This window comes from Lepeophtheirus salmonis, chromosome 14, assembly GCF_016086655.4.
Source record: "Lepeophtheirus salmonis chromosome 14, UVic_Lsal_1.4, whole genome shotgun sequence".
NCBI classification, from domain to species: Eukaryota; Metazoa; Arthropoda; class Copepoda; order Siphonostomatoida; family Caligidae; genus Lepeophtheirus; species Lepeophtheirus salmonis.
The window spans coordinates 7,876,498-7,896,075 of NC_052144.2; positions in this window are offsets into that span (position 1 = coordinate 7,876,498).

The window sequence follows — 19,578 nt, forward strand, 5'->3', positions numbered from 1 at the left end:
AAAAGAAACATTTGGAGACCTTAGGAGCACTAATTTTCATCAGAAAAAGTTTTTTAGGAACTCCTCTAGTAAGGTTGTGTGTTGAAGATGAAAAAATAAAGGATGGGACATTTCTCCGTTTTTTGATTTTTGTTTATGATTGTCTTTGAATTAACGCACCACATGCTATCTACGTTCACGTATTCACAAAAACCTCGTAATTCGGAAGCTCCAGGAATGAATATTGATTTACTATAATTAGTTATTTTAACCTAATTAAGGAGCAATTAGGAAGCTCGTAAAAATTTATGGAAATTCATAAAAATATATATATGCGTGTGGAATTAGAGAAGGATCAATTAACAAATCAATGTGAAACTGAATGTAATTAGATACATATTTCGAAAAATTCCCTTTCTACAAATATGTACATATTTTATGCCATTGTTCATGCTAGCCTCAAAATGGGGTTAGAACAGAAAGAGCGAACATGAAACTCTAAATCAAAAACAAAATGAATCGTAATGAATGAATCCTAAACATTGCTCAATGATATGTAACGAACCAAGGATTGATTCATCGTATAAATGTGTGTTCATTAGGGTGGTTTATAAATATCACTATTGTACTTTGACCTGTCTCACCCTTCAATTTTGTTCCCTTCATCATAAAACTTCACCTTGTATAATATTTTCGATTTTAATTAGTACTATAGTAGATTAAAATTAATCAAGAATTATTCTGCTTAATATAAAACAAAAGCAATGATCGTAAAATCCTAAGAATTTTTCTCACTGCCTGTTAGTATTGGTATGTATCCTAACAAACTGTTTTTATAAGGAGATAGAGTAGGTGTATCCAGTGTTGCCCGGGATATAAAGAAATTAAAATTAATTTTGAACTCTTTCATTTATTTTCAAAGAAAATTATATGGTAAAGTGAAGAGAAAATATTCAAGTTGAACTATCCTTCGCTCATCTTTCCTATTAATATCAAAAATCTTTTGTCTTATTTTTCTCTACTCAAAAACTTATATTCTTTTTTAAATAAAAAGTGTCCAAAGATACATTCCAACATGTAAAAAGAATCATTCTTGAAATGTCATGCTCTTTATCTTTTGTTTTATATGAAATAGTCGTTTGTTAGTATAAAAAAAACAGCTCGAGTTTAGAAAAATGCTATTTTAGGGCCACTTTGGCCTTGAAGGCCCCCAAAAGTCATTATATACACCTCTTAAGCCTTAAAAACCTACTAGACAAATTTCTGCAAAATCAATTTATTAATTTGGTGTGTGATTCCCAGACAAACTCAAACACACACACACTATTTAATTTATTGGTGTCCCTCGCTTTTATACTACTTTTTTTTCTATAGGTTTGAACTTTACCTTTAGTTTTTACTGTTTTAACAGTTATAGATCTGAAGAAAAAAATAATAGGGAAACATTAAGTAGATAATGAAATAATATTGTTTATAAGGCGAAAGAGTCACAGATCCAAGTTTATGAGTAGTGATGTCAATCCTGTGATTTTTCTTAGCTGGCCCGTTTTTTGGAATTGTTAATCTAAAAATATTAATTTTCTTATCCTAAGCAGATGTCATTATTATTGAATTCCTAAGTGATGAACTTCCTTTCCCACTACATTCGATTATGTTCAAAACTTGACCAAACATGTGTGAGTTACTTTGAGGATTTGTTGCGGAGTAATAGTTGCAAGTCCTTGTTGGGCTCAAAGAAGAATTTGGGATTGACATCGGGGAATGTTCTTTTTTATTTCCTTCTCCCCCTCCTCCCTTTTCACAGCTGATTGTAGCTGATCTCCTCCAAAACATTCCTCAACTTGTAGAGTTTACCTTTTTTTTAACATGACCATTATACAAAGGATTTTCGTCACTAAATATGTATCTATTTTGATGGAACTAATTGACTTTTGGTGCCATACTCATGATCTTAGTTGATGCTTGAAGAAAAAGTCAAAAACCTATTTTTTTAATATCATTGCTTTCTATTCACATAATTAAATCAGCCAAATGTATTTACTAGTATAATTGTTTAAAATGACACCAAATAAGTTAAAAAAGATGGAGTTTTCACAAGTTATAAAAAATCTTATAAAATATTAATTGGGGATTTATGAGTATTGAAAATATGGGGAGAATCGTTCATAAATAAATTTAAAGATAAATTGTAAGTTACATTAAAATCCACTGAGTTCATCCCACGGTTGGTTTTTTTTTCAGACTTACAGGAAGAATAATCCTTCTTGATCTGGTGGAATATAATCGTAAGAGTCTTTGATTGTATGGCCTCCACTTCATATTCATTTTTTCGTGTCATAAAAATGAGCCAAGCCAACACTTTGAGACTTATACCAAATCTATCACTATAGAGGTAACAATTAAAGATTGTCGAGTTCTGATTTCCTACTCTTTTTCATATACTGCTTGATCTGTTCTTTTTAATCCAAATGATCGGAATAAATTGTTGTTACAGTACCGTTTAAATTAAATTCTCGTGGAAAAAATCTTCCATAGCTTTTTCTCCACAATTGGAGGTCAGGGTGGCTGATGTAGCCAAGCTACTTGGTCGATCGACCCAGCAAGATGTTTCTACCGAACTTGGGGTCAGTTTAAGGTCTGTTCAGACATGGTGGGCACCTCAACAGAGATGAGAGAACCAAGCGGACAAGTCAATTCCAGGTCATTCCCCTTCAATCTCCCCAATTGCTAAGCAAATTGAAAATACTTAAAGAAATCTGTGAGTGCTAAGGCCTACACGCAGGCTTTCAAGCACCTGTTGACAGACCAAATGACTTAAAAGAGGGTTGTTATTGCCAATGACAAGCTGGGATGGAGTCTAGATGACTGGAAACGTATTGTCTGGTCAGATGAAAGCTTCTTTCAAATCTTTGGTTAAAAAAATTCGCAAAATGATCCTGTAAGAGGCTAGAAAAAGAAAATTAAAAATGAGTCATTTTCAGAAAAGTAATCAAATAGACACACTTTGATTTATTAATATTTTTTCATCACTTTTAATCCTCAAAAACCAAATAATAAAATCTACATTTTAATTTTTATTAATTTTTCTCAGATTTTGACCAAGGGGTGAGATTAAAGTTGCCTAAAGTTCGATTGGTATGAATGAACATACTTAAATGGTCCCTATCAACTCCAAAAAGTATTATACTGGGTGTTCCATATAAATCAGAAACATCTTTAAAGGTTTATAACGAAGATGTAATTTCTTCCTTGGACTACTCCATCCCCCCAGGGAATGTAAAGTAACAAAACTAGAACAAGTGCAATGGCAATGCTGAATCCTGGCGAGATCGCTAAGCCTTCCAACGCTTCTGAGTGTGGACGAAGTAATCAAGAGAGGCGTATCTCATTATAAATAATTGAATTTAATTAAATGCAGCTTTCAAATAATAGAATATTTATGGTTCTACCTCCATTCTTTATAAGCCTTTGAAAAATTCCCGATTTATCTACACCACTCCGTACTTTATACAAACACAAAAGTGTTTACCATTTCCAAATGTACTCCATGATAAGTCATGCGAATATCTGTGCTAATTGTACAATGTACTTTACGTTTATTAAATATCAACACCATTATGCATCAATATTTGCGGTATATGGACATACATACATACATTGTAATCGTGATGAGATCCAAATCCTGTTTAAAAAGACAAAGGTTTTAAAACAAGACAAGAACGTAGGATATATACAAACACATTTTATATCAAAGTATGCTCGTTGGCATAAACAAATGTAGTCAACTCTTTAATATATGTTGCACATAAACACAAAAGCAAGCTAGAATGATTTTTCTAGAGTCTGAAGTAAGTTATTATTATTAATTCATTTCTAACCACAACGGATTCATCCATTTGGAGGCATCGTAAATTGCACTTATTGAAGCAGAAAAAAATCATTCTAACAATAAAATAACTAGAATGGGCACTCGGTAAAGCGCAAACCTCCGTCTATGACCATTCTGTATTCTTTCCTCTCTTCAAAAATCCCTCGTAGTAACGTACTTTTGTTTAGGACCAGCCTCTATTTACAGGGTGGTTCAGATAAATTGGGAAAATGTTTAAAGGCTTAAAACCTATGACATTCAATTATTTATACTAAGATTCAACTTTATTGATAATTAAAGCCACATGGCAATCATGGGTCCACACGAGGTTGCTGGGCCCGCCAAAGTTCCAAAATGTATAGTTCTACTACATATACCTCCTTCGTTTAAACTTTTAAAGATTTTCCCAATTGATCTGGACCACCCAGTATAATAATGGAGTAGCCATGATGTAACTCAAATGAGAATTTATAATAAGGGACATTTTCTTTTTTTCTCAAGTCTTTCTTATATCCTACCTATGCCATTTTAAGCCTTTACTCACGTTGCTAAAAGTCGTGCGGAAAAGGTTAAATATTTGCTTCTAATGATAGAGCAGACTATTGTATCAATTACATCCTTTCATTTGAACAAGTTATTTTTGTGTTATTATTGAAAGGAAGTTACTTTGTGGATCTTAACATTAATATACAAAAAGTCAACATCATTTTTGGCTTTTAATTCATGACGATGATGCGCAAAAATAAAGGTTTGATACTTTGCATGTAACTTACCTTTATTCTCCCTCTCTAGCACATAATAAAACAAGAGTAGAAATATATTAAATAGTTGGTCCTTTGACGTCATATATATATTAATAAAACAAAGGTTGTTTGCCTTTCTCTTTATTTAATTGTCAGAAAAGAAATTAATTTATCAAAGAACGTTTATAGTTCCTGCTCATCGCGTAATATTAAACAGGGAAAGAAAAGAGAAATGGAGCACTCTTTAGTGTGCTTTCGGATGTATATCATACTATACAGGGAGTAACAATAAGATTCGGCACTTCAGATTTCCTGGATTTTCCACCATATATGATGACAAATTTGGCCAATATTTTTTAATTATATATAAATGTTTCACTTCGTAGCCAACACCGCCATGACTGGAGACATTCTATGGGTCTGTCAACAGAGCTTTGTCCCCTACTAACCTCCAAGAAGACTCAAGATTTTTTTCAGGAGCACTGCAACAACTGGGTCTCCAATGTGTTTTTGGCCTCCTGGCTCCCTTGAATTGAGTCCGATGAATTATTTGATTAGGAGCTTCTCTAGCTTCCAGCGCCTGCGCGTGGTTCAAGACCAGAATCGTACCGTTATTAAGTCCAAAGGAGTTATACTATTCATAGCCAGTATAGGCTAAGAGTTGTATAAAATGTAAACTGTTTTTAATGTAAAAATGAACGAAATCTTGCGGGTGTTTAGGTCAACTCCTGTTTGATAGCATTCTATATTGTAGAGAGTTGCATAAAATATGAGCCGAAGACTTATATTTTGGTGTTTTAAGCTGTTACTTATTTCCGACACATAACATATATTTTTAATTGTTGAAAAAAATATTGCCAATTTAACCACTTTTTCAACTTAATCCTCCCGATTAAGCTTGAAACAATCATTATTATTTTATTCTTGGGGAGGGATCATCTAAGTATTGAGGAATTATGCGTGAATATGCTCATGAAAACGTTGAATAAACCTGATAATTTCTTGGGGAATAATCTTCTATATTAATAAAGCAAAGTTTGTCTGTTCTTCAACGCCTAATAACTCTACTCCCACTAGTTATAATTTAACAGAACATCTAAGATTTAATCATCAGGGACGGGTGATACTTATGGCTTGTCAATTTAAACGCTATAAAATTGTTTTCACATTAAAATTTTCAATATCATGATATACTATATTGCTATAAAGCAAAGTGACTAAACTCTTCTGTTAGTCTAAGGTAGTGTTGTATCCGTTCTTATTTATTCAGTCCAGTCCAATGTTACGACATTATTATCAGACCTTAACTATCAGTCCTTGGTATTTTTCATAAAAATATCGATGGTTTATGAAGACAAATAAGATATATAAAATATAGAAAAAGATTATTTCGCATATCTTGCAAAATATATATATTTTTAATATTATATTTCAATATAATACGAACATATTATATTGTAAGTTATACAATTTATTCTATTATATATAGGGGAACAATTAAAGAAGGAAAAACAGCCTCATTGACGTCACGACGGATTTATTTTACCTTCTTAAAGGACCGACAAGTGGTACTTGACTGGATGAGACCAGACTTGACTAGACCGCGGTTCTCGGTCATAAATAAGAACCGACACATAACTAGTGTAAGGAAATTATCTCACCCCGCAAGATGTTACTCTTATTTTATCCTTTTTCCACGTCATTTATAGAATTTTTCTTCCCTTTGCAGAATTCATTTTGTTGTTATTCAATTAAAAGGGGGATTTCGAGAACACAAATTGAACAGATGGTCTTTATTTTGCAACTGGATCTATATACTGTCAGATGCCTCTATTGACGTATTTAAAGGCTTCTAATCCCTGGGGGGGAGGGAAAAAGGACCCATGGTCCGAAATGAATGTTCAAATATTGGTCCTATTAATGGTGAATCATTCATAATCACTAAAATCAAACACTCCTATAATAAATCAGTGATTATGGGACTGATTCAACGAATATAAACACTTATTTATTGCTGTTTATTCCTTTTAAACAGTAATACTTCGTATGCCTGATTGAAAGATGACCTAGATGCTTCCTACCACCCTATAATTGACTTTCAAACTAAACAGATTTAGAAACATATATTAAATACTGCGGTAGGGTTTTTGGTTCATACCCTGCATCCCTGCACTTAATTATATTTTAACTCATTCAAAAGGAAGAAAATATATGTTGACAAATTTAATTTGAAAACATAAATGACACTACATTTTCATTCTCCAATGGTGATACATGAATAGCCCAAATAGGTTAATTGTAAACAGAGGAGGTACAAAAAATGATGATTTATGGGAATGGATGATTACTTTTACAAATGTGAGGGTATTTGTCTCTGGAATTTGTAATTGGAGAGTCTTCTCTTATTTCATTCTTCTTAAGAGAAGGAAGATGAGAAATAAATTATGTGGTGATTAAATCAACATTCCACTCCTAATGAGTATATCTCTTTTTACACCTTTTTAGCACGTGCTGAATATATTTATATATGTACAATGTACACTCAAAACAGAAAAATATGTCGACAAGAAAAAGAAAAAAAAAGCAATTTGATGAAGGTATCAAATTTTTATTATATTTTTTGGAAACTCATTTCTTTTCATGAATGGATTGAATAGAAAGAGAGGTACAAGAGTACTAAATATAATCATCATATTATTTTGAATAGAACTCATGACTTGGAAAAGAAAGGTATTCATATATATATATATATATCGCCGACCCAAAGTGATGATCGCTCACCCATCACTAATCTCTGGGAAGGAATGTTTAACATACTTTCATGTATAACATAATATAAAAATATCTTCTTTACAAATTCTTCCACATGGTATAAGCTAGTGCTTCAATCCCCAATGGATTTAGTTCCTTATAAATACAATGCATATTATAATATATTTCGATGTATTGTCAAAAACTATTTGTGAGGTCGTAAAAATACCTACGTGGATTTGGAGGTTCGCCATTAGTAGCGAAATGGTAGGGGGCTACAATTCATCTGCCCTAAATGTGATTTCCGATTTTCTCAAAATTGAGCCTGGCTTTCATTAAGGATGTACCGATGCATCAGAATCGGCAAGAATCAGCCTTTTTGAAGTATCAGAATTGGTTAAATACTGCCGATTCCACCGATACCTATGGATAATATCACTTATTGCAGCTCATTTTTTGATAAAAAATTATGGTATAAATCAATAAAATAGCTAGATTAGAAGACGTTGTTCAGACAAATTCAAAAAAAGATAAAAAGGGATGAAAGTACTCTGAGAGATTATACAAATTTGCAGGCTTGTACAGGAAATTTACTTGAAAGTAATCCTTTTAGAATTCACAACATTGTTAGTCCCCCATACATTTGAATTGTATCATGAGTCGTTCGAAAAGTCCGTACAGGTAACAATTGAGTGTAGCGGGTTTCTCTGGCACCATTATGTAACTTTGTCACTAAATAGTATTTTTGTATGTTTGTTGCATAATATTGTTTATAACAGACCTGAAATTGAGTCCATATTTTCTGAGACAAGTTTGAGTCAAACTCAGTTAGGAACTAGAGACAGTTCAAGACCATTTGATCTCATTTGGGCCGAACCAGTAATAGAAAATAGCATATTGTTAGCGTTGCAAGTATTTTCCTTTTTTTTTTAGCCATGAACCATTTGAAATTAGATCAGAGGTCATAGGGAGAAGAGGCGAAGAAAAGAAGGGATTTCAAACTCCCTAATATGAGTCAACCAGAAATGAATTGACTCCTGAGTATGGAAAGTAATTAACTTTTTAAAATTTAAATTTATTAACAATTAATTCTGATCGATAGATTTATGTATTTAGTAATAAAAAGTTAAATTTTAAAACATTTTGTTATTTGTTTATGCAATTCCTTTATACATAATAAAGAATCGGAATCGTTCATAAGGATAGTGTCGGAATCGGAACTGGAATTGGCTGAAAATTTGGTATTGGTACATCCATAGATTATATACAATCCTATTTACAAATGGTTGTGATTCATTCGTTGTAATTTGTGCTTCAAGTGGCGAAAAATCAAGTAGAAAAAATTAGATTTTATTTGAAAGGGCAATATCGGGATCAAATTAAGTCTCATCATCAAATGATGGTGCTAAATTATAGTTCTTATGTATTATCATCCTGGAAATTTAAATAAAACGCCACGGTGGACGGTCCATGAAATATTTGAATATATGTATGTGAAATAAATAAATTTATTTTTAATTAAACTGTTTATTAACTTGTGTCCAAGTTTGTTTTATATATTAACGCGCCAGATACTATAAAAAGGCCGCATATTTTAGAGAAATAACTTTTTTTTATATTAAAAGACATTTTTTTAACTATAAATAAAAGATTATTTTCTTTATATTTTGTTTCTATTTTATTAAAAAATATAGGTACATTTTGACAAAATTTCCGAATGATGCCCCATTTTTTCGGGAGTGATACGATTGGAAAATGTCAACTACCTTATATGGCAGAAATACCCTCGTTGCAAACTCTCCTGTGATAAATATTTTTATCAAGAAACGAATTATAAATTTATATATGTGTATTAAAAAAATTAAGAATTGTAACAGGGTAGCAATTTTCTATAACTATATTTTTGAGAGGTTCATATTTACACATGAAAGTCGTGCCAGGTCACATCTTGTTGCCATTATTCTGGATTGAAATATTCAAGAGGGAAGTACTATAATTTATATAAACAGGGGCTAAATCAGCTATTGTTCAAATAAAGTGCGCTGTCTTAAATCTTTTAGCCCTTCTCGGATACCACATTTCAAAAGAGGGACTTTTATATCTGGTTATTTCATAAATTTGGATTTGATTATAAGGCAACAAAGTTAGTTGTTAAACTTTTTGACCTTTTAAATGTTATTTGAAAATGTTTAAGTACAACATTGTTGAAGTGACTTCTAAATGATCATCCGAACAATTGTACATTTCATATCATATCAATTGTACAGTGTACATTCTAGGATTACAAAATAGGATTTCCACTACGGCTTCCTTTAAACTAAATATAAAAGTTTCTTCTCTATGATAACCCTAACAATTTGAAGAATATATAGCGAGGGGCTTAGTATCAAGGCTGTAGGGAGGCTAAAGGTGTCAAAAAAGAGTTTTAAAAACAACTCAAAAGACTATTTCAATGCTCATTTAAAAGAGTCTTGCAACGGAGGAGATGGGTTTCTTTAATGGCTGGTGTCAAAAGTAGTCTTTCCACTCTCACAAGACTCTTCTCACAATTTTTTTTTGTAGTTCTCTGGACATTCTATTGTGAAACCCCCAGATCTTTTGTATGGGCCCTCATGGACTTGTAGGGGTTGACCTTTCAATCCTCCGGCTGCAGTTTGGCTTTTTGACAGAGCCGTTCTTCCTCTCCAACGTTTTGGACTTCCTGACGGCGTAGACGGGGGTCCTGGAGACGCCCAACTGCTTGGTATGCGCGAATGGAAATTCGTCGTTCGGGTTTATGTGTCACGTAAGCTAGACAGCTGAGTTTTGTGTTGTTTTGCTACTAATTGTTTATACTTTAATAAATCGAAATATGAATTAATTTCAATCACTCAACTTTCATTAATTATTACATAAGCACGTGTTAATATTTCAACAGACCATGCGGTATACACATATCTTATACCATATCTAGTGAGGACATAGGCAGGAATGACTTCAATGCCAATATTCAATTATACTCTGATTCCAAAAAAGGTGTAACTACAAAAAATTCAACATGCGCTTTATCTTATACTTTTTACTATTCTAATTATCGATATTCATCCCTAGATCGTTGTCCACAGTAAATATTTTCCAGGTATTACCTTTTTTTCAATAATATATTTTTTAATTGTTATTTTGATCTCGTTATTTTTTTATTTTCGCTCGGGGAAGTCTACGCTTGATGAGACAAATTATCACAAGTTAATTGTTACGCCGGTCATTGTTTCGATATGTAATAGAATCATCTTGTCTTCAAAAATACTATTTTATTATTTTCTTAGTTAGTCTTAAATGAATCTTTATTTGAACAACCATTTCGGAAAATTGTAGACAACAAAGGAGTGCAATTAACAGATTTCAATTTCCAATTTTTTCAATAATATATTATTTTAATACACTCAAATCCAGGTTAAATATTTACAAAAGGATTTACCTCCAAAAACAAATGGAGCCGAAAAATGGAGAGGGAGAGAATTCAAAGGAAATTTATTTTTAGCCATCTTTTAGCTACAATAATAATAATAATAAAAATGATAATTATTTACTAAATCTTTTGCGATTTCTATCATCATGAAGAACGTACGAATAGTATTTTTATTTATTATTAGAAAATAAATAGAAGAATCCTCTAGGAAAATTAATCCGATAATTCGAATAACAAAAATCAAATACCAAAATATTAGTATTATACAAAATACTTCTAATTTTAGCTTTTTCTACGAATTGACTTGATAGTTGTGTTATCAGTGGCGTTACAGCCTTAAGCTAGCCGGTTTTAGCGTGAGTGGGGATTGTGACAAAGATGTTTTTAAAGTTCATATTCATTTTGCTAACAACAATAAAAATATATAAAACAGTTAACTACTTAAGTTACAACATGGATAAAATAATAATGGTGTCAAACGCTTTGATTTAGGACGTCCATATCTTCAAAGATTGTTTATACTACATGACGATCCTCTTCAACTTAGAATGGTATCGAAGGGAATCAGATATACGATACCTAATCACATCAAGGTGATAGTCCCAGGAGCTACCTACCAAGTTTGGGATTTGAGAGAAGGAACAGTATATCTCGAAGAGGCTGATATAGTTATTGCCCTCAGATCTTGCCTGAAAAAGGTTTTACCATTTTAAGAGATGTGAGTTTTGGGACTTAATATGTACAGCAAAATACATTGTTTGACTTTTTTTAGGAAAATTTTCTCCATAAAACAACAAATATAATTTTCTGTTATATTTCCATTCAATGACAAGAACTCTTCAAGTATGTCCACAAAAGGTCATTCGATAAATGAATGCCGAACACTATTAAACACACTTCTCCGAGTCTTAACAAGGGCTATTGAAAAATAGATAGCCTGTTCAAATCTGGAATTGTTTCTTGAATTTATTTCTTTACGTACTACTCCAACCTCCAGTAAAATGATTGTGGTAAAAAGGTTGTGGACAAAATTGTAGGAGTAATATCGTTGAATGGTAAAATCATCTTGTATATTATCATTATGAGACAAAATTGTTGTAGGTAATATCATCCTGGAACAATATCATTAAAATCAATATGATTGTGAGTAATCCGGTGCTAGAGATATATCTTAAAATATTAAAAGGGGCATTTAAGGAAAAAGGTAAATCTCGTTCATATTTTTATGGTCCTATTACTTTTTTACAAAATTAAAAAAATCTTTCCAGGGCGAGGCCCCAGTTAGAACAAATAATTACAATAAGATTGTACTGCTAAATTTACATATGAACAATATGACGATGCAAAAAAATGCGTTTAAATTAGCACAAAATAGAAAAAGCTTAGATTTTACACAAAATTTTCATTTATTTTTTTATATTAGAAAGGCAATTTTATTCGGTAGAAAAAAGAGAGGTTTTACTTATGTTATAAATTACATCATAGTTGAAGGAGACGCCTTCATTAGGAGCCCACAGTTGATTTTTTTAGTGTGTAAAATTCACACATTTTCAATAAATATTCATAAAACATCATCCAATGGCTTTAAGAATTATTAAAAACTTAAGATCTGCATTGAATACGACTTGATGCTAATGATAAACGCAGATATTTAAATTAAATGAAAGTAATTTATATTAAAAAATTGCAATAAAATGTCTCAATTTGTACAACTTTTTTTTTATCGATTAGCGACGAGAAAAGTATGCAAGTTAGAAAAAAATATCTTAGACTTTCCATTGAATAGTTAATTTTTATCTACAATATAGAAATAAGATTATACGAAGTGGTACATTAAAATCTGAACACTTTGAATTTTAAAATTTAACAAGATATAAATAATTAATGAACAATTGAACATCAAAAAAAAAAAAAATTAAAGATATGTCTGAGTTCTCTGAATCATTAATTTCGCGACCCTTAGCAGCAATGGTGGCTTCCAAGGGATGGTGGAAGACCTGTCACCCGCTGCCGATATAGTCATTTGTCATGGTGTCCCAATGCTGGCTGACAGAGCTTTGATGGCCTCGGTGTTTGGATGAGGGATCGAGTAGTCGAGGAGGTTGGCATCAGAGCTATATGGGGGCTAATTGCTTCAAAAAGAGTCAAAAGAACTGAAAAGTCTTTGAAATTTATAAGACTTTTTCATCCCACTTTTCTGATAGCCATCTGGACAGTCTGGTGTGAACCTGCGAGATCTCTTGCAAGGGGCATCATGGACTTGAGGGGTTTGACCTTGGCTGTTTTTTAACTCTTCCGGGTTCAATTTGACGTTTTTGATACAGCCTTTCTTCCTCTCCAATATTTCGGACTTTCTTACGGCGTTGACGGTGGTCCAATTGCTTTGATTCTTCGAATGGAAGTTTGTCGATCACGTTCAAGTATCACGTAAGCTAGAGAGCTCAGGTTTGTGCTGTTTTGTAACTAATTATTTATGCTTTGATATATCCAAATATGAATTAATTTCAATCAGTTTTAAAACTTGATTCTTTCGGTCCCCAAAATGACAGACATTAATAATGAAAACGCACTTTTATCATGACTTGAGCTATTCTATTCTACACTGTGAAATGGGGAAAATAGCTTATAAGTCCTGTTGCCCTCATTCTAAAATGAAAACGCTCTATTTCCCCATCATTATTAATTATCTCATTACCTCTGTTGGAGCTCTGAATGGATTCCAACTTAACTTGGGCGTGGATAATTAATACAATGGATTTTTTAGGTTACTTTATTTGTGGTTTTTGCTCGTTTTTAAATCACTTAGAAATCGGTGTCTGGAATGTGTATTTTTGTGGTTTTATTTTCTGTCAAAATACACACCCACAAGTTATTTTTTTGAAGTTGAAGCTTCTGTTTTATATACTTTTTACAGCTTCAATTTTTTTTTAAAATCCTAAGGAGCTTCTGTTTTTGTTTTTCTATGTTGTTCCAAGAATGTAAATTGTTGTTATCTTTGCTAGAGGTTAAACTAGTCATAAATAAATAGGATTTTTTATTGTTGAGCTACATTCTTTTAGGTTAGTACCTACAAAAAATAAAAATAAAAAATAAAAGTACAAATGAGGGAATGGCTGTAATTATTATAAGTGAATCATAAAGGGCATTTTGTTTAGATTGGTTCGTCTCATTTCGTTAAAGTTATTCACACATCCTTAAGTTCTAAAACTTGCTTTTTGAAATAACCATGGGACAATGTTGGTCAAAAGCTATAAAACAAATTGTCACAAAACGCTTGTTCACTTGAAGAGATGTTTATGGTTACAATACAACTTTACCTCTCTAAATTTATCTTTTAAGGACATACAAGGTTTAAAATCCGTAACAAGCTTAGACCTTAATATCTTGGTAACACTGAAATTTATTTGACTGAAAGTTTGCTCATCAGATTTATCTGGAAAAACTTTATACGCAAAAATACAAAATTCTTGAGATGTCCTTATAATACGAAGACCGTGCGGCTATTATTGTGTGCCTCCGTGCCAAAGTATGCTAATAACTTCATAGATTATTATGTAAGAGAGGTTAAGTGGATGTTAACAGATCCAATATCATGCTAGAATTATATATTGGTGCAGTTTGTCCAAATCTGGTAATTAGAACCAGATTTATTCCGGAAACCCCAACATTTTTATAACTTTTTTGTTTTGGGCAAAAGAATGTGGCCTTCTAGCTTGCCGGATCTGAGCCCCTTGTAGGGTGTCTTGGAGAGATAGTCCAATACACGTGCAAAGAATGCTGGTTGGTTTCAGTGATTGACTTCACGATGGACATCTAAATATAATAGCAAACGATTTATGAACTCCGGAATAAATTTTAGAAAATAAATTGAATATAAATTATTCTGAAATTTTCTGGATTTAAAACTCCTCTATCTAAATTTCATGCGCAATTTTGTCTTTCCTTCAACTACTGTTATAAATAATAAATGCCATAGACTAAAAATAGAATGTTGAATGTTTATGGATAAAATGTCAAAATGAGACATGTTTGAGTCTTTAACTATCACAGTGTTTATTATTAAAATGACATATCTGTTTAGACTAAATGAGATTGCCTGTCATTGAGTAAGTAGTTTAATTTGTAAAAGAGTAATTCATGGCACATTCAATACACCTATTGGACAAAAATGTCGTCTTGTGGGTAACAATTTGGTTTAATTAAATTGATTCGTGTTTGTTTTTTCGAAACTCTGTTTTATAAGTTTGAGTTAATCTAACCCATAAACAGAAGTTGGGCGCACGCAATATTTTTAAGTTACTTTGCTAACTTAACCATTGGAAATTTGAAACTTTTAAAAGGATATTTTAGCGTTCCATTCCAACAGTACGTACAAAAAATTCATGAAATCAAAGTTTATATTTATTTTTTACTTTTTTAAATATGATTTAAAGGGCTGATAAAGCAATGACCAACGCTTATGAGATCTATTTTGGGGTAGTGGCATCCGGAGTGGAGGGTGAAGAGGAACTTTTTGAAGTCTGTTATCGAACATAAAAGTTTCTAGTTCTCTACCTTAACTGGAACATATGAACTTCACCTGTTCAATAATTCTGTGTCATGGGGCCTAGGCTCATCCTTTGGCCGTGAGTGTATGCAAATTCATGAAGAACTACAGATTGTTGAACCGAGTTCGCTATATATTATTCAAAAGAACAATAATTACAAAGTTTTTTTCTTGAAATTGGGACCCTCTGCTGTAATCATGGCCTTGATCCTGGGAATGAAAGCTGCACACACCTTGCTACGTGATCCTCGTACATGGTGGGCCACAGCCTCTCGGTGGAAGATATCATATTAGAAAGGGTTCATGTAGGGCTAGGAGGTAGGTCATAAATCGAGTTTCCAGAAATCGGAAAAATTCTCTTCAAGCCATTGCTACGTGGTCCTGGCCTTGTGTCGAAGTGGGGTCCTGCTGGAACACATAGTTTCTCTCTGGATAGTTGAATTTCACCCAGGGCAAGACCACGTCCTTGGGGACGTTCTGGTACACCTTTGCTCCGAATTTTAGGGCTCTCAGAACCAAAACAGGGCATCCAAAACAGGGCATCCTCTTTCCATCTGATCCTATGATTCCTAGCAACATCACAGGGGCTTGGAACTTAGTCTGGGGATACAGCAGTCTTTCCTGGAGTTTATCCACCAGTAGTCCAGTAGTAGAATCAAATAGGATATTTTTGCCTTTGGGATTCCATCTCGGCAATGAATCAACCGATTTTAGTCAGTTATAGCTCATTTACACGCTAATATTCACCAAATTATTCTGTTTACAAAATCTTGAAACCTAATTCTCAATTCAGGCCTCCCTGACACTATCAAAATAGAAGTCACAATTTGCTGTCGTACAGTATATATCGTACTACCTTATGATTGGAAAGTGGAACAGAGATGATGGCTGAACATATAAAAAAATTGAACGGAACACTGAATGAAAAAAAAATTAAAAGCAACGCCAAAATAGCGGAACGCTTACAAGCTTGATAAGATGTATGAAAAAAATTATTTTTATAGAGTCCCAGACTCATAAATAAAGATAGATTTTTCTTAAAATGAGGATTTATAAGCATACGGAGGATAATAATGAGTCCAGGAAGAAGGTGGTTAGAGTAAACATATGTATGACTGTAATATGTATGCTACTGTAAGAAAACCCTGTGTTCTATAACAGCAATAATAATAATTGTAGGAAAAAGGAATTTTTTTTTCTACAGTCGTCCGGTTCTTTGTTATGTGTTTGCAGTTACAAAAAAAAAAAGTCCTAGCGACAACAAAAACAGAATTCCTAAGGAAATCCTGCCTAAATCAAAAAAGAGGAAAAATAACTTGAGAACTAAAAATAGGCGTTCATAATTTTTTTTTTTTTAAAGGAGAATAAATTCCATAAATTTTGTTTATTTTGAGCAAAATTGAGCAGATATAAATATGTACATAAACAAAAGGGAGCAAAGATGACAATGAAAGACAAACACCCAATAAATACCTATTTGGGTAAAGTACTCAAAAAAAGAATTATACAGTATATATATATGTAGTGACTGAACATAAAAACAATTTTGAACAAAAATAAGGAGAAGGAAAAATGGCCAATCCAGGGGCATCCGCAGGATATAATTTTGTACGGAGCTTGGTTTTGGGAATTTAAAAAAATAAAAAAAAAAAAAAATTTAAAAAAATTTGGAAAATTAAATTTGAAATATTAAATTTTTTCGAATTCTTTTTTTCATAAATCTACTTATGCTCAAAAAACTAAATTTTTTGAAAAAATATTCCAAAAAACTGCAGCTATTTACTTAAAAGCAAATTTTTTGGAAAAAAATTCCCTGTATTTAATTTTTTGGAAAAAAAATTCAAAAATCTTAGTCTATTCTCAAAAGTTAAGCCCGTAATTCCTCAATTTTTGATAGAAAATTACAAATATAAATTTTTTTGATTCAAAATTACAAATATAAATTTTTTTGATTCAAAATTACAAATATAAATTTTTTTGATTCAGAATTACAAATATAAATTTTTTTGATTCAAAATTACAAATATAAATTTTTTTGATTCAAAATTATAAATATAATTTTTTTTGATTCAAAATTACAAATATACATTTTTTTGATTCAAAATTACAAATATACATTACAAATATTTTTTTGATTCAAAATTACAAATATACATTTTTTTGATTCAAAATTACAAATATACATTTTTTTGATTCAAAATTTCTAATATTAAAGTTTCTAGTCAAAAAGGAAAAATTCCTTAATGGGGGGGGGTGAGCTGTTGTACAATCCCTTCAGCTCACTCCCAGCGGACACTTCTGCTATTGATCCCACTTTACATCACATTTCATGTATATATTTCAGGTCAAATATAGGCTTTGTACCCAAGAAATGCTAACTAGTACCTAGTAGAGCATTTAAGTGATTTATGATATTAAATTTGACTCTGATACAGTATTTTTAAACTATCAATTATTCACTACTTCCCCCCCGCCCTCACCCGACTAAGTTGAACGGTTTTTACCACTGTTTTTTTTTCTTATTGTCTGTTGGACACCAGGATTAGGGCAAAAGTGCCTTCTCAATTTTGATATAACTTGTCACGAAGATTGTATCTGTTTCAAAGTAAGAGGCCATTAAATTTTGAGAGTTCAAACCAGCAAAAAACCTAAAAAATACATTATTGGCAATAACTTTGGAAAATATATTTTGGTACAGAGCTCAAATTGGTGATGCTTCCTATAGCAGAAATAATTAAGGAAAAATTATTTTAATGGATGTTAGTTCTCAACAGAGTTTCCATTCTAGTTTTATTCATTGTGACAATCAATTTTACATACTTAAGTGCAATTTGTTACCCTAACAAAGGATTAATTAAAACAATTTGCTAACATACAGGTTTAACCATAAGTCTTAAGAACAGTTAATTCATCTTAATATTTCTCCTAGACGGTTCTATATTTTTTAATTCTGTTTGCTCAATATTATTTCTATCTTTCTTTTTTGTTCGTCAAACTTTTTTCTAAAACGTATTCTTGAGCCTCTTAAGACGAATCATGTAACCATGAGCACCATCATTTCCCTTCATTTGAAAGGGAAGGGCTATAGGGTCATTGCCGAGGCCCTGAAAGACCTCAATGGGTCCAAGTCATCGTTCCACTACAGAATCAATCGGTACAAAGAGACCGGGAGTGTGTATAAAAGGCCCAGGAGTGTTGGATTAAGGTCTATGAGGACACCAAGGTTGATCGAGACAACGAGTTCGAAGATCAACCGCAAAAAGAAATGCCACGGGAAAGAAGGCTCATGAGGCTGGCGTGTCTCGAGAAACCATGCGTAGGGGTACTCAGGGAGAACCTGGGGATGGAGCAGTATCGTTTACAAAAGTGGCAGCTTCTCAGCGAGGCCATAATGGCTAAGAAGCTGTAATTATGACAAAAGATAGCCATGTGGAATTAAACTGGACTTATTTGAAAGAAATTTCACACTGTTTGCAATGGTGTTTCTAGAAATTAATTAACTAATAAAAACCGCTTATTTTTTCAACCCTTATTCAAATTCATAGAGATTTCAAAGCTCAAACATCACTCTCACCTCACCCCATAACAAGAATGAAGTATAAGAGCAACAACAACTACAAAAGCTGTCTGCTTTTCTAAACTTGATTAAAAACTGATAATCAGATAAGAAGTTTACATATGATCATTCTGTCCGTAGATGTGATCTTTGACTCTTCGGAGGAGGGGAAACAATTGAGGAATTGTGTTAACTCTCAAATATTCACTTACATAGATACATATATGTATGATTATGTGAGATCATGAACACGTGTGTAAACACAAGCCGGGCGATAAGCCAATGCTTGCATCTGTCGCATCCACTTTCTTCACTTATCTCATAGTCACAGGATTTGAACCCCTCTGTCTCTCTGTAGACTTACTGGGTGTTGCATAATGATTGAGGATGTAGTAGCTACCAAAAATGTTGACGCCTCGTCATAAAGTGGACACAAAAGCAGTGCTCGGTACTTTTGCATTAGGACATTTTTTGCCTCATGACATTTTGTTTCAACAGGTATGCCCACAGGATTATATTTATTAGTGGTGCCTTGGTTTTGGATTTTTTACAAAAAAAAATTCCAAAAATCCATATCTAACCACAGATTTTTTTTTTTTTTTGGCATAAAATTTCAAATTTTAAATATTTAAAAAAAATAAATATAATAATTAAACATTTAAAAAAAAAAAAATATATAATAAATAA